Consider the following 22,850-nt stretch of genomic DNA (forward strand, 5'->3'; position numbering starts at 1 on the left):
AGCACCCCTATCGGACAGAGTAGAACTGCCCCATAGGATTTCCAAGGAGCACCTAGTGTGCTCGAATTGCTGACCTTTTGGTGGTTAGCAGCCATAGCTCTTAACCACTAGGCCACCAGAGTTTCCTCTCTAAAGATTACAGCCAAGAAAACCCTATGGTGCGGATCTGCTTTGTGACACATGAGGTCATCATGAGTCAGAATTGACTCCATGCCAATAAGTTTAGTATTTGGTTTTGTTTGTTTTTTGTTTTGCAAGATGTGTTACATTGGTCTTTCCTCAGATCATCATAATAGTATAACTTTATCTATGTCTTCGAGCTGGTGGATATAGATATTTTAGTTCCCATTCAAAAACTGTGCAGTGAGTCCAGATTCTAGGTTGTGTGTTATGCATCATCATTTCACATGGGCAATAAATTCCCAATGCTGAAAGCATGTGATTAAGTAGGGTCTTAGAACAGTGAGTTCTCATCTCCTGTTTTCCTCTATGATTTCCCTCTTTATTTCCAGAATCTCAAGATTATTTTCTTGCTTTTAGTTTTGCTCCCTATAGTTTCAAAAATATATTTAACCAGTTTTTCTATGTGTTTGGGGTGTAGGGGTACACAGTTCTATTTATCTTCAAGCTGAAATTCTGATTGGAAGCCCCAAAATACCAATTTAGGAGGACCTAATAACAACTTGGAGTCCCTGGGTGGAGCAAATAGATAAGCACCAAACAATTAACTGAAAGGTTAGTGGTTGGAGTCCCCTCAGAGGCACCTTGGAAGAAAGGCCTGGCAATATACTTTCAAATTATCAGCCATTGAAAACCCCATGGAGCACAATCCTAGCCCAACCTACAAGGGGTCATCAGGAGTCAGAAGTGACTCAAAGCAACCAGAAATTGATACTCTAAATTATGTTAGCACTTTTATCTCAATATAATTTCAAAAAACTCTACATTATATATCATAGTCTTCAACATTTCTCATAGAAAAAAATTGCATACTTTTCTAATGTCTCTCAATGATGTACTTAAGTATTGATGAATGTACATTTTATAACTATCAACAGTGGTATGAAGTTTAGGTTAGCAAAAAAATTCACAAAACTCAATAGGTTTTAATCCAGAATGAGATTTACTTAATCCTACTCTGTCCGGTAGGCTCCCTATGAGTCAGAATTGACTCGACGGCACTGGGTTATAGAAAAAGACAGGGCACGGAGATCAGTGTGCACAGAGTATTCAGGCTACACAGGGACCCGGCAGAGATCGAAATGTAGCTTCTTAGCCGCTTCATGTTTTGCTGCATGGGAACAGGGCCTGGTTACAGAAGACAAGGTCAGTGCTTGTGCCTGACTTGGGGTTAATGTAAATTAGCTCTAAGCCATCAACGTCTCTTTGGAGTCAAATTATAGGAAAGAATTTTCCACTGTGCTTGAAAAAAAAAAAATACTGTTGCTATTATGTAAGATACCTCAGCATGCACTTCCCCAGGATATTTCACTTTGTTTTAAAAAATAAACTTTTCAAATCAATTGATAGAGATTTTACATTTTTGTTCTCGTGAGAGAGGAAGAGTTTGCGTTTGGCAGGGAATGGGAAGAGAGGCTTAGAAAAAGGCGCGTTTAAACTCAAATGGCTGCAAAAGAGTTTACCAGTAAAGGTGGAACTGTTTTTGCTTATTTGTCGGCTCTGGCCTTTTACTTTCTAAATGGCTTTGTTTCAAATATTGCTATAAGATTGTGATGATATTCTGCATGTAATAGAGTTGATTCTGGGCTCATGAAAGAAAGAGCAACACATAATTTGGAGACGATTATCCACCACAGCGCTGCTAAAATCTCTGTACTGTAGCTCAGGGTGTAACGATATTGGGACATTCAGCACACACTTGGTGTTTGAGTGGAGTGTAAGCATGGGAAAGATGCAATATGGAGAGTGTAACAGAAAACTTGAATGTTGGCAATATGGTAGTAAACCCTAAGTTGTCTGTCAGAAAAAACGGCAAGTAAGTTTTATACAGTAATTTCTGGCAATTATGTGGTGAGGCTTAAAAAAAACCAAACCCATTGCTGTCAAGTCAATTCCGACTCATAGCGGCCCTATAGGACAGGGTAGAACTGCCCCACAGAGTTTCCAAAGAGTACCTAGTGGATTCGAAATGACGTCTTTTTTGGTTAGCAGCCGTAGCTCTTAACCACTATGCCCCCACAGTTTCCTGGTGAGGCTTAGACAACTCTAATTTGGGTGCATAGAGTAACAGTACCTAGTTGTTGTTGTTATCTGGGGGCGGGGGGAGGGTCCTACTGTGTGCCAGGCATTGTTCTAAAAACTTTTGATGGATTACTTATGGAATCCTCGCAACTACCTTATGAGAGAAATACCATTATCTTCTCTGATTTATAGATGAGGGACTAGAAGGACAAAAAGTTTAAATAATATGTCGATAGTCATATGGATAAGAAATGGTAAATTTGAAAATTGAATGTTTTTGTTGTTCTTGTTAGGTGCTATCAAGTCAGTTCAAACTCTTGGCAAGACCCTATGTACCACAGGTGGGAACACTGCCCAGTCCTGCATCATCCTTATGATGCTTGTTACCCTTTAGCCCATTGTTGCAGCCACCATACCAGTCCATCTCATTGAGGGTCTTCCTCTTTTTCACTGACTGTCTACTTTACCAAGCATGATGTCCTTCTCCAAATCTTTGTAGTGGGGATTAAAAGTTGATACCTTTGAAAGTGATGTGAGGCTACCTTACTTTGAAAATACAGGCTAATTCATTTTAGTGTATATGAATTACATTTTTACCAATTATTCAGTAGTTTTGTTTCTAAATTTGTCAAAGCTGATAAGATATCCTACTTTATTTTAGCTATTGTAGAAAGTATCATTTTACTGCACTGATTAATTATGGTCAAAAATTGGAATAGATTTGAGTGTAAAAGAAGTATAATAAGGAATATGTAATTTAAAAATAAACATTTCACTTATTAACCAGCAAAAGATATATTTTTAGAAAAAATATCTTTTCTCTACAATTGAACTAACATTTAATACACAATGAAATAAATAAGATTGTCTTAGCTTGGGGGGGTTGTTGAGAAATTTTGTCAACTGTAATCTAGCATTTTTTTCTGTACTAATTTTAAATATCGTATTGACTAAGCACAAAAGCAGATTATTCATCCATTCATTCATATATCAAACACATATTGCATAGCTACTAAGTCCCAGGTCCTATTGTGGACATGGGAATTAGAGTAAAACAAATCAAAAGACAAAAAAAGTATTATTTCCTGCCCTCAGACAATATAGGAGTCAGACATTACATGAATTGGGATGGACAATCATCTGAAGTAAAAATACAGGGGGAGATGAATGACTTTTAAACTAACAACTAAAGGATAAGAAAGATTATTAAGATGAAGAAGAAAGAATGGTGAATGATGGGACATTCCAGGTAGAGAAAAGGAAATGTGCAAAGTCTCTGCCAGGAGAAAGAGCAAATTTCAGGCATAAGGAAGTGTGCTTTTTTTTTTTTTTTTAAGACAGAGAGGGACTACTCACTGATAATAAGTCCTCTGAAAGGCTTTACTTTATAAAGCATCTAACACAGAACTTCAGCTACCTAGCCAAGAAAGAGAAGATCTGTTCCTATTAATATCAATTGCAAGGGCACAAAACTTTGCGTAGTAAACTGTTCTTTCTCTTTTCCTACAGCTCGTTCTCGCTCGTATATCCACCATTCCTATCACTTTTTGGAACCTTGTGGGCAGTAGTTAAATGCTGGACTGCTAACTGAAAGGTGGGCATTGGATCCCACCAACTGATTTGTGGGAGAAAGATGTGGCAATCTGCCTTCCTAAAGACTACAGCCTTGGAAGCCCTACAGGGAAGTTCGACTCTGTCCTGTAGGGTTCCAATGCAGGAACTGACTCAATGGTAATACGTTTATCAACTTTTGTTCCCCTTTCTCTGATAGCCCATGACACTGAGTTCTTATTCCTCTGTCATCTTCTCTTACTGAGTATATACTTCCCTTACACCTGTCCAGAGTGGGATAGCTATTTGGTTAATTCTGTAAAGTCAGCCAAACCAAAATGTTTATATATTTTACTGGTGAATCTCTTCTGTTTTTTACCACCACTTTGCAAATATTTATAAGACTTAGTCTTTATCTCCTTAAAAAAACTCTCAGAATTACCTTTGAGTAATTGTTCGTTCTAAATTCTCATTACTCTATTTACCACTATTCTTCATTTAGATCACACTGATGTAAATATATGAATATAATTTTTCTTGATTGTGAAAAGCCAATGAAACTTAGGCTTAACTAAAACAAGCCGCACAAAACTGTGCAGTGAAAGAAATAGTGGTGGTAAAAGGAGTCACTGAAACAAATGACTTTTAAAGACCTTTTTACACAGACTCTAAGACGCTTTAATATATTATTAGTTCCCTCCAAGAATAGGTCTTCAAAGGATCAGGATATCCTTTAATTTCCTTCCCAATGTACATGACATTTGAGATTTGTTTGACATGCAAAATATATTAGAAGTCTAAGCAATACAATTGCTTCCTAACCACCTAGAAATTACACTGATGTGGAATTCTTTTTAAGAGAGAACTTCCCTAATGCAGGTGGTATATTTTTTATTCAATTATTTTTTATCATTGATTAAAAAAAAAAAAACCCAGAGCTGTCAAGTCGATTCCGACTGATAGCGACTCTATAGGACAGAGTAGAACTGCCCCATAGAGTTTCTAAGGAGCGCCTGGCGGTTTCGAACTGCAGACCCTTTGGTTAGCAGCCATAGCACTTAACCACTATGCCACCAGGGTTTACTATAATAGATAGGGTGCCACAAAATATAATTCAGATAATATTATATAAAATATTCAATGAATCTTGCTTTCTGGAATGAGACCACTTTGGTTTAATTTTACACTCGCGAGGTTTCTCTAAAGTGTTCTTTGTCTTCCCTTTTTTTTTGGTATTAAATCATCAATCTGTTTCATTGTTAAGACATTTTCCTCCCTAAAAAATAATTTGATAACTCCTTCCCAGATCTGCTTGGTCTTGACTCCATAAACAATGGGGTTCAGGGTGGAGGCAGCATCCAACAGAGATTAGCAATAATGATATGGACATGGTGAGGAATATTTTTCCCCCAAAACGGTGAGTCAAAATAGTGAATAAGGCTGGAACATATGTGATTACAATAGCACAAATGTGGGAGGTACAGGTGCTGAAGGCCTTGTGAGGAGCATCTGCAGATGACAAACTCACCACTGTCCTCAGGATCATCGTGCAAGTCACTGAGATAGAAAACATATCAAAGCCCCCAATCAGGAGAGCTGCCAAGAGACCATAAATAGCATTGGCCTTGAAATTGCCACAGGACATTTTGGCCACAGACACGTGGTCACAATAAGTGTGAGGAATGAAGTTGCCCTGGCAGTAGGGCAGGCACTTGGTGAGGAAGGTAAATGGCATGATGAGCATCACACTCCTCAGAAACGTGGCAAGACCAGCCTTAGTGATGACAGGGTTGGTGAGGATGGGGGCATAATGCAAGGGGTAACAGATGACCACGTAATGGTCCAGTGCTATGAGCATGAGCACCTCAGACTCCATCGCAGTCAACATGTGTACAAAAAAACATCTGGACCAGGCAGGCATTAAAGTTAATCTCCTTGAGGTTGAACCAGAATGTGCAGAGTGTATTGGGTGTACTAGTGTTGCAAAAGTGACATCAGTGAAGGACAGCAGGACTAAAAAAGAGTACATGGGCCTGTGGAAAGCCTCCTCATGGTTGATGAGGTAGATGAGCCCACAGTTCCCCACTACAGTGATGATGTACATGAAGCAGAATGGCAGGGAGATCCGGATGTGTGCACTTTCCAGTCCAGGGACACCATTCAAGATAAAGAACCCTGGGGTCAGGCTGAAGCTATTGGCACCAGACATAATGACCGATAAAAGGGCTTTTTACAATCTTTAACAGCAATTTTTTTCTGCATGGAAGGGAAAGAGAGAGATAAGAGTAGAGATCAGATAATAGGCAGTGGTTTAGACCTTAAGATTCCTAAATGTCATTTACTTTCATCTTATTTTGATAATCAGATCTTTTTTCCAGCTCTAGCGACTGAGTCTTTGATCTATAATGTCTAAAATTAGATAAGAAGTACAGTTTTACACTACTAGTTGTTTTATACTTTGTCTAAGTAACTGTCCTCACTTTCCACACCTCTACCCAGCATCCCTATTACACTTACCATATCCCAATAAAAAGACATGCCTGGGGCTGCAGTTGTCTGCTTCCTTCCAAAAAGGCATTCCTACTCTCTCCTCTCAGATTTTCCCCAGACTTTTGTACCTGAGTCTTGTCACTAAAATCACACAAATATGAGTAGAGTATCACCAACTATGATCAGTCCTTATTAGTAGATTAACTTTACAGTTTAAGTAGCAACCCACAAATTAATACTTTTGTCCTGCTTTAAAGATTATGAAGAAAGTTTATGTTTCATATAAACTAGGAGACAATAGTATATCATATAACTTGCTCAAGATCATATATTCTAAGATGCAGGGCCAAGATGGTGGGATAGTCTAGTGCTTCCTTTTGTCCCCCTTGCAACAAAGACCCCCCCAAAAAAAGGGAGAATCAAATATATATGACAATCTAGACACCCAAGGCAACAAAGACAAAGCTGAAGAATTAGACTGAGTGACAGGTGGAAGGAGAGACAATTCAAAAACAGCAGAAATGGAGAATTATGGATTGCTGAATCACTGGTGTCCTGCTAGGCAAACCTGTGCAGTGCAGGCATATTGACATAAGCAGCAGCATCCCAAGAAGGATCCCACCTCACCTGGTGCAGCTAAGCAAGGTCCAACTGGACATGCAACTCCAGAATCAAACAGAAGTGACACCAGACCTATGAAAATGAAGTGCATGCTACCAACCCATCATGCTTACCACAGCCCCATACCCCCACCAGAGCTCCACAGGCCCAGGAGCACTCTCTCTTCCTTATCTACCTTCCTCCCACTCCGACATCAGTTCAGTGGCATTGAACACCACCACATCCCCTAAGCCAGAAACTCACAGACCTGGTCTGGAGGTACCCACCCCTTCACCCAGCCACTGGCGTGGGGGGATCCATGGGCTTGCAGCTCACTCCACACATCTGATCACACCCACCTATGCCTTGCTGGCCATTTCTGCGCAGCACACCTACACTGGCATAATGCAGGCAGAGTTTCGGGCTGAAATCCATTTTCACAATCAGCAGCCAAGTAGGAACTTCTGATCTTTGACATTTGACACCCCATATCCCCTAAGCCTGTAGCTCTCAGACTAGTCTGAGGTGCCTGCCCCTTAGCCCTGACACTGGTACAAAGGCTCACAGACTTGCAGTGCCCCTCACCCCTGCTGATCACCTGTACCAGTGCTTTGCTGGCTGACCTGGAACAGCATGACCTTAGGACAAAGCAGGCAGGAATTCCAGTGAAACTCATTTTCACCTGCAGCAGCCAAGTGGAAGCTGCAGATCTGTGCCATTTGACAGCACCCTGCCCCCAAAGAAGGGACCTTGATCAACTACACCATGGGCCTGGGGGCTAGTGTTACCATCCAGTCAATCCAGTTGCCCACAATGAGGGCCTAGGAACCAGTGCTGCTCCACAATCCCTAAAGCCAACAACACTGGGCACCCAAAGACTAGCTGCACTAACCCCCTACCATGCGCTCTAGCAGACAGGAGCATGCACTCCACCCAGGCACATGGAGGCAGCCAACAGTCTATTGTCTCACCCCCGCATTACACCAGACTGCAACCAGAGACCTGTGCCTGCTCCAAACACCCCACCCCCATAGCCCTGCCTAACCAGGATGAGAGCCTCCACACCATGCACTTGGTGACCAATGACCCACGCACCTTGGTTACAATCATTCAGCAAGTGGCAGAGCATACACAGCACACAATGAATGACCAAGGAGAACACCCCCTGCACCCACAGCCAGGTAATCAGCAGGACAGATGCATCACATTGCTGAAAACACCACCTACATCCTCAGCAAGCCCACAAGAACAGTGAACAGATTTCTGGGCTCAAATACCTCGTAATTTCTCCACCCACCTGGAGACAGGAGGCGAGAGCTTCAACGTGGTGAGATTAACAACTGGAGTAGCAAACACACCCAGCCTACTTGCACATATCAAAATAAAACAAAACAAAAATCCAGGGTGCAAAAAACAAAAATAAAATAGATATAATAACTTCTTGATGCCTTGGAGACAACAATCAATGTCAAATCACATAAAGAAGGAGGACAAGATGGTTCTAGCCAGTGGCCAAAATAAAGAACCAGAAAACTTGCCAGAGGAAGATAAGGAAATAGAATTTCCTGATAAAGAACTCAAAAAACTACTACAGAGCCTTCCAAGAGTTCAAGAAGTCAATCAGAGACAACACAGATTATACCAAGGAACACACAAAGCAATAGAAGAATTCAGGAAAACAATGCAAGAATAAAATGACAGAATGAATAGGCTACTAGAAACCAATTGAAACCAGTAACTACAAATCCAAACAATAAAATTTCAGAATTAGGCAACTCTAGATGGTCATAGGGGCAGAATTGAGACAATGAAAGTCAGAATTAGTAAGATTGAAGATAAATCCCTTGATATCAGTTTGTCTGAGGAAAAATCAGAAAAAAAAGAATGAAGAAAAAAGAAGAAAGCCTAAGAATTATGTGGGATACTATCAAGAGAGAAAACCTACAAGTAATTGGAGTTCCAGAACAGAGTGGGGATAATGGAAAACACAAAGAGAGTTGTTGGAGATTTGCTGGCAGAAAACGTCCTTAATATCATGAAATATGAGAAGATATCTATCCAAGAAGCTCACCATATCCCATACAGGATAGACTCCAAAAGAAAGTCACCAAGACATGTCATAATCAAACTGGCCCAAACCGAAGACAAACAAAAAATCCTGGGAGCAGCTAGGCATAAATGAAAAGTCACTTGCAAAGGAGAACCAATAAGACTAAGCAATGATTTTTTTTTTTTTTTTTTTTTATGATTACTCAGCAGAAACCAGGCAGGCAAGATGACAATAGGATGATATATATAATATCTTGATAAAAAAAAAAAAATCCACTCAATAATTATATAGCCAATAAAATCGTCTCTCAGTTATGATGATGAAATTAGGTTACTTCCAGATAAGCAGAAATTAAGAAAATATGTAAAAACCAGACCAAAATTAAAAGAAATATTAAAAAGAGTCCTCTGGGCAAAGAACCAACATCAAAAAAAAAAAAAAATCCAAGACTAGGACATAGGACAGATCAACCAGATACCAACCCAGATACGGAATTCAAAAGGCTAAAAGACTGAAAATAGGGTACCAGAAACGTCAATATGTAAATGACAATGTCACAACAACAACAAAAAAAAGAATAAATGGTGTACTGATAGAACTTTCATATGGAAAGAAAGTCAAAACGATACCAAAAAAAGAAAAAGACTGGTTAAAATTTAGAAAAATAAATGTAAATTTCAAGGTAACCACAAAAACCTTAACAAACCTACCCACAAATAAATAAATAAAAATAAAATAAACATTCAGCAAACACAAAATCAAAAATAATGAAAGAGATGAAAAGAAAACACATAAACAAAAAGAACTCAGTACAGAAGAGTAAGCAGTAAAAAGAAACTGTTAACACCACAAAAGAAAAAAAAATGACAGCAGTAAACTCATACTTATCAATAATTACACTGAATATAAATGGCCTAAGTGCACCAGTAAAGAGACAGAGAGTGGCAGAATGGATAAAAAATCATGATCTCTATATATGATATCTACAAGAGAGACACTTTAGAGACTAACTGAAATTCAAAGGATGGAAAAATTATATACCAAGAAAACAATAAGCAAAAAAGAGAAGGAGTGGCAATACTAGTCTCTGATAAAACAGACTTTAAAGCGAGATCCACCAAAAAGAATATGGAAGGACATTATATAATAATTAAGGGTCAATACACCAGGAGGGCTTAACCATGATAAATATATATGCATCCAACGACAGGGCTCCAAAATACATAAAACACACTCTAACAGCATTTAAAAGAGAAATAGACACTCCCACAAGAACTGTAGGAGACTTCAACACAACACTTTTGGTGAAGGAAAGAACATCTAGAAAGAAACTCAATAAAGGTACAAAAGATCTAAATGCCACAATCAACCAACACAGCCTCATAGACATATACAGAACACCCCACCCAACAAGAGCAAAGTATACATTTTTTTCCAACATACACGGAACAGTCTCCAGAATAACCACATTTTAGGCGACAAAGCAAGCCTTATCAAAATCTAAAACATTGAAATAATGCAAAGTATTTTTGCTGATCATAATACCATAAAAGTAGAACTCAAGAACAGAAACAGCAGAGAAAAAAAGTCAAATATGTGGAAACTGAACAACATCTTGCTTAAAAACTGCTGGGTAACAAAAGAAATCAAGGATGAAATAGAGAAATTCATGGAATCAAATGAGAATGAATACACATCTTACTGAAGCCTTTGGGGCAGCAAAAGCAGTGCTTAAAGGTCGATTTATAGCAGTAAGTGCACACATCAAAAAAGAAGAAAGGGCCAAAATCAAAACATTAACCCTACAGCTCAAACAAATAACAAAGAGAACAGCAAAAGATGCCCACAAGCACCAGAAGAAAGGACATAATAAAGACTAGTGAGCAGAAATAAATGAAATAGAGATCAGAAAAACAATAGAAAGAATCAACAAGACCAAGGGTTGGTTCTTTGAAAAGATCAATAAAGCAACAAACCACTGACCAATGAAAAAGAAAAACTGGAGAAGAAGCAAATAATATGAATAAGAAATGATATGGGGGATATCACAAGAGATCCAACTGAGATGAAAACGATCATAACAGGATACTACGAAAAATTGTACTCTAACAAATCTGAATACTTAGAGGAATGCAAAAGTTTCCAGAAACACATTACCTACCTAAACTAATACAAATTGAGGTAGAAAAACTAAACAGACCCATCACAAATAAAGAGATTTAAGAGGTAATAATAAAAAAAAAAAAAATCCCAACAACAACAACAAAAAAGCTCTCATCCAGATGGCTTCACCAGAGAATTCTGTCAATCTTTCAGATAAGAGCTTACACCAATACCACTCAAACTATTTCAGAGCATAGAAAAGGAAGAAATGCTACCAAGTTCATTCTTTGAAGCCACCATAACCCTGGCACCAAAACCAGGAAAAGACACCTCAAAAAAATATAACTACGGACCAATATCCCTCTTGAACATAGATATGAAAATTTTCAGCAAAATTCTAGCCAGTAGAATTCAACAGCATATCAAAAAATAATACATCTTGACCAGGTGGGTATGCAGGGATAGTTCAACATTAGCAAATCAATCAGTGTAATCCATCACGTAGATAAGACAAAAGAATCATCACGTGATCGTCTCAACACAGAAAAGGCATTTGAAAAAGTCCAACACCCATTCCTGATAAAAACTCTCAGCAAACTAGGAATAGATGGGAAATTCCTTAACATAATTAATGGCATTTATACAAAACCAATAGCTAACATCATTCTCAATGGAGAGAGGCTGAAAACATATCCCTTGAGAACAGGTACCAGACAAGGATGCCCTTTATCACCGCTCTTATTCAACCTTGTGCTATAAGTCCTAGTCAGAACAATAAGGCAAGAAAAAGAAATAAAGAGCATCCAAATTGCTAATGAAGAGGTTAAACTATCTGTATTTGCAGACATGATCTTATACACGGAAAACCCCAAAGAATCCACAGAAAAGCTACTGGAACTAATAGAAGATTTCAGCAAAGTAAAAGGATACATTAACATACAAAAACCAGTAGGATTCCTCTACACCAACAATGAGAACTTTGAAAAGGAAATCAACAAATAAATACCATTTATGATAGACTCCCAGGAAATAAAGTACCTCCGAATAAATCCAACAAGGGATATAAAAGATCTGTGGAAAGAAAACTACAAAACACTACTGCAAGAAACCAAAACAGACTTACATAAGTGGAAATACATACCTTGCTCATGGATGGGAAGACTCAACATTGTGAAAAATGTCAATTCTATCCAAAGCAGTCTGCAGATACAATGCAATCCTGGTCCAAATACTAATGGCCTTCTTTAATAAGATGGAGAAAAAAATCAAGTTTCATGGAAAGGGAAGAGGTACCAGATGCGTAAGCATTACTGAAGAAGGACGAAGTAGGAGGCCTCCCGGCACCTGATCTTAGAACCTATTATACAGCCACAGTTGTCAAAACAGTCTGGTACCAGCACAACAACAGACAAATCGACCAGTGGAACAGAATTGAGAACCCAGACCTAAATCCAACCATCTATGGGCAGTTGATATTTGACAAAGGCCCAAAGTCTGTTAAATGGGCAAAAGACAGTCTGTTTCACATATGGTGCTGGATGTCCATCTGTGAAAAAATAAAACAAGATCCTTACCTCACGCCATATGCAAAAGCTAACTCAAATGGATGAAAGACATAAATATAAAATCTAAAGCGATAAAGATCATGGAAGAAGAAATAGGGACAATGCTAGGGCCTTAATACGTGGCATGTATAGTATATAAATCATAACTAACAATTTACAAACACCAGAATAGAAACTAAATAAGTGGGAGCTCCCCAAAATTAAACACTTATGCTCATCAAAAGACTTCACCCAATGAGTAAAAAGAAAACCTATAGACTGTGAAAACAAAAGTGGCTATGACATATCTGACAAGAGTCTAATTTTTAAAATCTACAAAATACTTCAACACCTCTAAAACAAAAAGACAAACCAACTTAAAAACGGGGAAAGCACATGAACAGATACTTCACCAAAGAAGACATTCAGGCAGCTAACAGCCGCATGAGGAAATACTCGGGATCACTAGCAATTAGAGAAATGCAAATCAAAACCACAATGAAATAAAATCACGCCCCAACATAACTGGCACTAATTTAAAAAAAAAAAAAAACAGAAAATAACAAATATTGAAGAGATTGCAGGGAGATTGGAAATTTATGCACTACTGGTACAAATGTAAAATAGTACAATCACTTTGGAAAATGATATGGCACTCCCTTAAAATGCTAGAAATAGACACACCATATGATCCAGCAATCCCACACTTAGGAATATATTCTAGAGAAATAAGAGCCATAATGTGAATAACCATATGCACACCCATGTTCATCACAGCATTATTCACAATAGCAAAAAGATGGAAACAACCTCAGTGCCCATCAATGGATGAAGGGATAAACAAACTCTGGTAGACACACACAATGACATATTACTCAGATATAAAGGACAACGAGTCTGTGAATCATCTTACAACATAGATGAATCTGGAGGGCGTCGTGCCAAGTGAAATAAGTCAATCACAAAAGCACAAATATTATATAACACCACACACACAAAGATCGTACATTCTAGATGCTCAGTAAAATAACTGAAAGTAATGGATATTTGATTTAATAAAGATTTGGTATTTTTAGTACTCAAACTCTGTTAATCTTATGTCATGCTTTTTCCGCTATGTGAAATTGCTAAAGAAGTTCTTGAAAAGAAGAAAAAAAAAAGTATTTACATTGCTACATCATTAGTAAGTTTTAGGAAATTTTAGTGAAGGTTCCGTTAAAATTTTTTAATTCAGTCAGATACAACATCATTTCCTTCTGGTTTCCCTACCTTGCACATTTTTTTTTTTTTAAGTTCTCTATCCATCCTCAATGGACTCAAACATATCAATGACCATAAAGATGTCACAGATAAAATCCATCAACATTATCTGTTATACGTGAGGTTGCCATGAGTCAGAACAGATTCAGTGGCAACTAACAACAACCCATCCTCAATAGCAGAATTATAGCCAGAAGGTTCTTGGAGTCCTAAGGAACACTGACTGCCTTTTCTTATTTAATTTAGATAATATCTCTTTTGTTCTAAATGGGCAAGTGATCACTACAATAGATACTATCATGTCTTTGCATGCTCTTTCTTGTCGAGGCAGCAGAAAGAGTTGAGTGGTATTTTAAGGCATTTACAGATTCAGGAGTAGCAAACATACCAAATATACCACAAGTTTACTAATTCAAACATCTATTCATTCCCATATATGTTATTGAGCATCAACAATGTATGATCTTGAGCAAGTTATGTGGGTAATTATTGGAAAATTTCATATGGAATATCAAATTTAAGGTAGGACGAAAGTGCTAATTTTTAGCTCTGTTAAAACTGGAAAGTTAAGCTCCTAATAAGGACAGGTTAGAATAAAGTGATCCTCTAATTACCCATGTGATTTGAGTGATAAGACTCATGTGTTACGAGGAAAATTGAAGGTTCCTAGTGGTTAAAGTATTTCTGTTACATGAAAAAAGAAAATGATAGGATGAACATATTTAATGGCACCGAACTGTACATGTGAAGGTTTGTGAAAAGGAAAATGTTTTATTCCCTATGTATTTACCACAATAAAAAATTAATAAGAAAATGGTCCTTAACCTCTGAAATAGCCCATGCAGCACAGAGTTAATGCCAGACACCCCTGCCATCCAGAACTAAATAGACACTTGCAGTGCGATAGCATGGATCCCATGGCTATAAAGACACATGGAATATATTCCTGCAACCTAAACTTTCTGGAAATTGCTTCTGGAGATATGGCTGATCCTACCGCCCAGAGTTCACAGAAGCTGCCATGGAAGGGAGGACATACAAAGGAACTACAAGTTTTAGAGTTTGATGGTCTCTGGTTCCTAAGCCGAGGTATCTCAAATAAACGATCCCTTCCCATGATGGAAGTCTCACAATCTCTCTCCAGAAATGTCACCACGTGGAGAAATAATTATTTCATAGTCCTACACCAGACAAATTGAGAATCAAAATATACAGGGTCCCCAGTCTTTTGTGTATGTGCCATGATGAAATGAGTGGGAAGAAGTAGAAGGAAACGAGAACTATGTTGCCTTTTGCTAACATTGCCTCTTGTTAACTGTCCCCATATTTTAAGCTGTTGCATTCTTAGCGAGCAATTTGCATTTTCCTAAGGTAGGTATTATTTTGAACTTGCCTAAACTCACCTCTGTGCTACTAAAAAAACTAGGCACAATTAAATCCCTATGCATGGCTGAGAACCCGTGGGTGTTCTTCAAAACCTGGGTTGATGTCTCCTTACATAGGGTATTCAATTTCCTTGGGGAATTGCCAGCAAGATGTCTCCAGGCTTATTGAGTTTTTCTCAATTAGAAGTTTCAGAGGGATCTGTTAGAAAGGGAATGAACTTTGAGTAACAGATCTGTATTTAGAGGCTTTGAAGTATAGAAAGAAAAAATGCATCAAAAAATGCATTTTCCCAAGTGGGAAACATAGCCACCAAGCATTTTTTAAATGTTTTTCCTCTAATTATGAAAGAAATGTGTCCTTGGTGCAGAAAATCTGAAAACTGCAGAAACATGTAACAAAGAGTTGGTAAATCACTTGTAATCCCAACACAGAGGAAAAGCCACAGTAAAAAGAGCTGTGTATTTCATTCAATCATTTTATAACTATATGTATAATATTTTGGTGTTTTTTTAAAAACAAATTTCAGACTATATGGGATTTTGTACACTCTCACATTCTCTCCCTAATATTATTTTGTGAGTATATTTTCATACCATTATATTTACTGACCAGCTGCCATCAAGTTGACTCTGACCCATGTCCACCCATATGTGTCAGAGTAAAACTTTGCTCCACAGGGTTTTCAGCAGCTGATTGCCAGGCCTTTCCTCCAAGGCTTCTCTGGATGGGCTTGAACCTCCAACCTTTATATTAGCAGCAAAACACATTAACTGTACCACCCAGAGAGCCCTTCCATACTATTGCTGTACTAAAATTAATTAAGCATTTCATTATTGAATATTTGAATTATTTATAATGTTTTCTAACAAAAATATTTTTTATGAATATCCTTATCCATTCTGTTTATAACACTTATCCTTTCCTGTCTTCAGATAACTAGAAGTAGGATCAATGTTTATGGGGTCAAAAGGCATGGGCAATTTTAATTACGTTCATAAATACTGGGACAAATCATCTCTCAAACATTTGTATTGAACTTGCATATGAGCAGTTGATGGTCTGTTCCACAGTCAGCCCCTGGCCTCATTCTAACTGATGATATTGAGCTTTTCCATGGTCTCTTTCCACAGACGTAGTCAGTTTGATTTCTGTGTGTTCCATCTGGCAAGGTCCATGTGCATAGTCGCCGTTTATGTTGGTGAAAGAAGGTATTTGCAATGAAGAAGTCGTTGGTCTTGCAAAACTCTGTCATGCGACCTCCAGCATTTTCTATCACCAAGGCCGTATTTTCCAACGACTGATCCTTCTTCAAATATATGCCAAATATAAAAGTCTTAAATTCAAACTTCTCATCTTTAGTCATTCCACAAAATAATTAAGCCATCCTTGTGGGGTATTGTTCATTTTTCAATTTTTCTATAAAACAGCTTTCAAATTAGCTTTAAGCTTTCTTGAGAAATAATCCACATCTATGGTAATTTTTCATGCAAGGAAAGTTAAATTTTTCATTTATTGGTACTGAGAGGCAGAAATCAGGGAAAAAGAGAGAGAAGATTCCACTTTTAATTTTACCTGAATATTGCTAGTTCAGTAAAACATACAACATAACTCTTAGTAGACACTTATGAGAGGAAGAAGGTCATGTAGAATGCTCTCCAAAGGTTGTATCTTCCCATTTGTTTGGGGTTTATTTTGTTGCTTGTTTTGTTTTCTTTATCTCTGCACATCCACATGTATGACCAATCTGCAATGGTTAGTTAATGGTTCTGGAAATTCTGCAGGAGCAAGATAATTTCCACTACTCTTTGTATGTTAAATTATCTTTTTCTTCCTTTTCCATTCCTTTCGGGAAATTAGTAGCTCTTATAATTTAACAGGAAATACAGTTCAACTAAATTGAATTCTAGATATGTCTTTATACCTGGTCTTGGTTCTAAATCTAATCAAAGCATGCAAGGTTGGTACAGGAGAGTTGGGCCTTTTTCCTCAGCACCCATTTGGTTCTGCCTCACAACACTTGGCTTCTAGGGAGATATGAGATTTAAAAGAGTGTCTTCTTCCATTTTTTTTTCAGTTCTCCCCTTCCTTCTCCTCCCTTCATCCTTTTCTCTTTCTAGCCTTTTTCCCCTCCCCTCCCTTTTCTCTTCTCTCCTCTCTTTCTTCCTTTCTTCCCTTCCCTTCTTTCTCTCTGCTTCCTCCCCTCCCCTCCCTCCACCTTTCTTTCCCCTCTTACTCCTTCTCTCTCTCCTTAAAGTGTATATGTCATCCTGTTTATAGTGAGTAGAATTTTCTTCATGACCACCTACCTTATAATTATTTTAAAATTTCTCATAGATTCTGGCCTGTTGGCCCTAATTCACTCCTTGGAAACTCTATGGGGCAGTTCTGCTCTGTCATATAGGGTTGCTGTGAGTTGGAAGGAAACCCTGGTGGCATAGCGGCTAACTGCTACGGCTGCTAACCAAAGGGTTAGCAGTTCGAATCCGCCAGGCACTCCTTGGAAACTCTATGGGGCAGGTCTACTCTGTCCTGTAGGGTCGCTATGAGTCGGAATTGACTCGCTGGCACTGGGTTTGGCTTTTTTTTTTTGGTGTATGAGTTGGAATCGACTCAACGGCAACGGGTTTCTTAGTTTTCAAAATTATGATTTGTCAAAAAAAAAATTTTTTTTTTTTTAATCTATAACTATTTGAGCCTGTAATGGGGAAAATGATATAAAATTAATTAGAGGTTGCTAGGTTTCTCAAATCAGTTTTGTTTGTTGCATTTTGTTTCTCTAGATTTTAAGCTTCTGTTCTGGTTTTATTTTTCTGGGTGTTGCTGCAGCTGCTGCCTCCAGCTCCCACCCCACTGCATATTGGTATTGTTATTTTTTATTAATATTCAATCTTAATGTTCTGAGATTTATCTAGCCCTGCTGTTTGTATAGCTAATATTCTTCTTCTATAAAATGGAGATGATTAAACCTGGCCCATAGTTTTGATGTAATGAATTAAAATGTATAAAACATTATCGTTCCTGACAAATTCTGTATCTTTATTAAATGACATTTTAGGAAAAGTAATTTCTTAATCAGTTTGATTGTGTTTTGGTATGGTTGCAATGAAAATACTCTGATGAACAAAATTTCCAAAACCAAAAACAATCCCAAGATATAATAAATTTATTAATGACAAACTACTCAACTTCTGACAATTTATGTTATATGGGGTCACTTTTATAATGTATTTTTTAAGGTGTCAAGTTTTGCTTCCAAATATGCGAAAATTTTATTGTAAAAATACATGATTTGATTAATATATTTCACAATCATTTCATCCTATATAGCATATCAAAATATATTCTTTATATCAAGAAATAAGAGGAATTTAATCTTTACCAACATCATTAATCTCTCTATCTGTGCATCTATTTGTATCCAGTTCCTGATCGCATTCTTTTTATTACCCCAATTACCTCTTGGGCTGTGCTCTTTTTCTTTCTCATTTTCCATTCAATCTTATTATTTCTGAATACCACATTTGCCATTCCATCTCCCTTTTCTTATTCCTCAGCTAGTTCCAGAAATCTAAATAAACTACTGCTTTCTCCATTGTCTCTGACCACTCAACTGTTGTCCCTCTACAAAAAAATACAAGTAAAGCAGTGAAGTCAAAATGTCCTTGCTTGGCAAATTACATACATTTTCTTTAGTCTCTTTCACCTGCTTATAAATGCTGTCCTGAAACAGCTGGCAGATGGTACCCACTCTTTTTGAAAATTCTGCCTCATATTAATTCCAAGAAGTACTTTCCAGATTGTGTTCAACTCCAGTGACCCTACCTACTCTAGTTTCATTTCTGTACACACTGGTATATGAGTCTATGAGTATACGAGACTATGAGTCTAAATAGTTAGCTAGGCAGCACGGTATCAGAGATAAATGTGCAGGCAAGGGGATTTTTTTTAGTAAAGTTATACAGGGTCGTTATGAGCTGGAGTTGACTTGATGGCAATGGGGGTCAATGGGGATACAAGCTGTATATAAATATGGCATATGAAGGATGATAGGACCCTGAAATTTAGCACAGGCACTCTTGGGAAGAGTTTCATGCTTCCCTACAGTGAATGGAACAATTTACTTATGTCCCTTCCACAATCTCCTGGAGCCTTTCTATGTTATCTGACATTCTTTTTTTTTTTTTTTTATTAACTTTTATTAAGCTTCAAGTGAATGTTTACAAATCCAATCAGTCTGTCACATATAAGTTTACATACATCTTACTCCGTACTCCCACTTGCTCTCCCCCTATTGAGTCAGCCCTTTCAGTCTCTCCTTTCGTAACAGTTTTGCCAGCTTCCCTCTCTCTCTATCCTCCCATCCCCCCTCCAGACAAGAGTTGCCAACACACTCTCAAGTGACCACCTGATATAATTAGCTCACTCTTCATCAGCGTCTCTCTCCCACCCGCTGACCAGTCCCTTTCATGTCTGATGAGTTGTCTTCGGGGATGGTTCCCATCCTGTGCCAACAGAAGGTCTGGGGAGCATGGCCGCCGGGATTCCTCTGGTCTCAGTCAGACCATTAAGTATGGTCTTTTTATGAGAATTTGGGGTCTGCATCCCACTGATCTCCTCCTCCCTCAGGAGTTCTCTGTTGTGCTCCCTGTCAGGGCAGTAATCGGTTGTGGTCGGGCACCAACTAGTTCTTCTGGTCTCAGGATGATGTAGGTCTCTGGTTCATGTGGCCCTTTCTGTCTCTTGGGCTCTTAGTTGTCGTGTGACCTTGGTGTTCTTCATTTTCCTTTGCTCTTTTTTTTTTCCAGGTGGGTTGAGACCAATTGATGCATCTTAGATGGCCGCTTGTTAGCATTTAAGACCCCAGATGCCACATTTCAAAGTGGGATGCAGAATGTTTTCATAATAGAATTATTTTGCCAATTGCCTTAGAAGTCCCCTTAAACCATGTTCCCCAGACCCCCGCCCCTGCTCCGCTGACCTTTGAAGCATTCATTTTATCCCAGAAACTTCTTTGTTTTTGTCCAGTCCAATTGAGCTGACCTTCCATGTATTGAGTGTTGTCTTTCCCTTCACCTAAAGCAGTTCTTATCTACTGATTAATCAATAAAAAACCCTCTCCCTCTCTCCCTCCCTCCCTCCCCCCTTCGTAACCACAAAAGTATGTGTTCTTCTCAGTTTTTACTATTTCTCAAGATCTTATAATAGTGGTCTTATACAATATTTGTCCTTTTGCCTCTGACTCATTTCGCTCAGCATAATGCCTTCCAGGTTCCTGCATGTTATGAAATGTTTCACAGATTCGTCACTGTTCTTTATCAATGGGTAGTATTCCATTGTGTGAATATACCACAATTTATTTACCCATTCATCCGTTGATGGACACCTTGGTTGCTTCCAGCTTTTTACTATTGTAAACAGAGCTGCAATAAACATGGGTGTGCATATATCTGTTTGTGTGAAGGCTCTTGTATTTCTAGGGTATATTCCGAGGAGTGGGATTTCTGGGTCGTATGGTAGTTCTATTTCTAACTGTTTAAGATAACCCCAGATAGATTTCCAAAGTGGTTGTACCATTTTACATTCCCACCAGCAGTGTATAAGAGTTCCAATCTCTCCGCAGCCTCTCCAACATTTATTATTTTGTGTTTTTTGGATTAATGCCAGCCTTGTTGGTGTGAGATGGAATCTCATCATACTTTTAATTTGCATTTCTCTAATGGCTAATGATCGAGAGCATTTTCTCATGTATCTGTTGGCTGCCTGAATATCTTCTTTAGTGAAATGTGTGTTCATATCCTTTGCCCACTTCTTGATTGGGTTGTTTGTCTTTTTGTGGTTGAGTTTTGACAGAATCATATAGATTTTAGAGATCGGGCGCTGGTCGGAGATGTCATAGCTGAAAATTCTTTCCCAGTCTGTAGGTGGTCTTTTTACTCTTTTGGTGAAGTCTTTAGATGAGCATAGGTGTTTGATTTTTAGGAGCTCCCAGTTATTGGGTTTCTCTTCATCATTTTTGGTAATGTTTTATATTCTGTTTATGCCTTGTATTAGGGCTCCTAGGGTTGTTCCTATTTTTTCTTCCATGATCTTTATCGTTTTAGTCTTTATGTTTAGGTCTTTGATCCACATGGAGTTAGTTTTTGTGCTTGGTGTGAGGTATGGGTCCTGTTTCATTCTTTTGCAAATGGATATCCAGTTATGCCAGCACCATTTGTTAAAAAGACTGTCTTTTCCCCAATTAACTGACACTGATCCTTTTTCAAATATCAGCTGCTCATACGTGGATGGATTTATATCCGGGTTCTCAATTCTGTTCCATTGGTCTATGTGCCTGTTGTTGTACCAGTACGAGGCTGTTTTGACTACTGTGGCTGTATAATAGGTTCTGAAATCAGGTACTCCTCTTCTTTTTGCTTATGGTTTGCTTGATATATTTTTTTCCATCCTTTGAGATTTAGTTTGTTTGTGTCTCTAAGTCTAAGGTGTGTCTCTTGTAGGCAGCATATAGATGGATCGTGTTTCTTTATCCAGTCCGTGACTCTCTGTCTCTTTATTGGTGCATTTAGTCCATTTACATTCAGCGTAATTATAGATAAATAAGTTTTTAGTGCTGTCATTTTGATGCCTTTTCATGTGTGTTGTTGGCAATTTCATTTTTCCACATACTTTTTTGTGCTGAGACGTTTTTCTTAGTAAATTGTGAGATCCTCATTTTCATAGTGTTTGACTTTATGCTAGTTGAGTCATTACGTTTTTCTTGGCTTATATCTTGAGTTATGGAGTTGTTATACCTTTTTGTGGTTACCTTATTATTTACCCCTATTTTTCTAAGTAAAAACCTAACTTGTATCGTTCTCTATCTCCTTGTATCACTCTCCATCTGGCAGTTCAATGCCTCCTGTATTTAGTCCCTCTTTTTGATTATTGTGATCTTTTACCTATTGACTTCCATGATTCCCTGTTATGTGTATTTTTTTTTTTTAATTAATCTTAATTTGTTTGTTTTTGTGATTTCCCTATTTGAGTTGATATCAGGACGTTCTGTTTTGTGACCTTGTATTGTTGTGCTATCTGATATTATTGGTTTTCTGACCAAACAATGTCCTTTAGTATTTCTTGTAGCTTTGGTTTGGTTTTTGCAAATTCTCTAAACTTGTGTTTATCTGTAAATATCTTAATTTCACCTTCATATTTAAGAGAGAGTTTTGCTGGATATATGATCCTTGGCTGGCAGTTTTTCTCCTTCAGTGCTCTGTATATGTCGTCCCATTCCCTTCTTGCCTGCATGGTTTCTGCTGAGTAGTACGAACTTATTCTTATTGATTCTCCCTTGAAGGAAAACTTTCTTTTCTCCCTGGCTGCTTTTAAAATTTTCTGTTTGTCTTTGGTTTTGGCGAGTTTGATGATAATATGTCTTGGTGTTTTTCTTTTTGGATCAATCTTAAATGGGGTTCGATGAGCATCTTGGATAGATATCCTTTCGTCTTTCATGATGTCAGGGAAGTTTTGTGTCAGGAGTTCTTCAACTATTTTCTCTGTGTTTTCAGTCCCCGCTCCCTGTTCTGGGACTCCTATCACCCGCAAGTTATCCTTCTTGATAGAGTCCCACATGATTCTTAGGGTTTCTTCATTTTTTTTTAATTCTTTTATCTGATTTTTTTTCA

At 38.0% G+C, this 22,850-nt stretch overlaps 1 pseudogene; it reads right to left on the reverse strand.

Moving 5' to 3' along the window:
• Positions 1-4,769: 4,769 nt before the first annotated feature.
• On the reverse strand, positions 4,770-8,572 carry LOC111748953 (olfactory receptor 52N2-like; annotated as a pseudogene).
• Positions 8,573-22,850: the final 14,278 nt, after the last annotated feature.

This window comes from Loxodonta africana, chromosome 7 (assembly GCF_030014295.1).
Source record: "Loxodonta africana isolate mLoxAfr1 chromosome 7, mLoxAfr1.hap2, whole genome shotgun sequence".
NCBI lineage: Eukaryota > Metazoa > Chordata > Mammalia > Proboscidea > Elephantidae > Loxodonta > Loxodonta africana.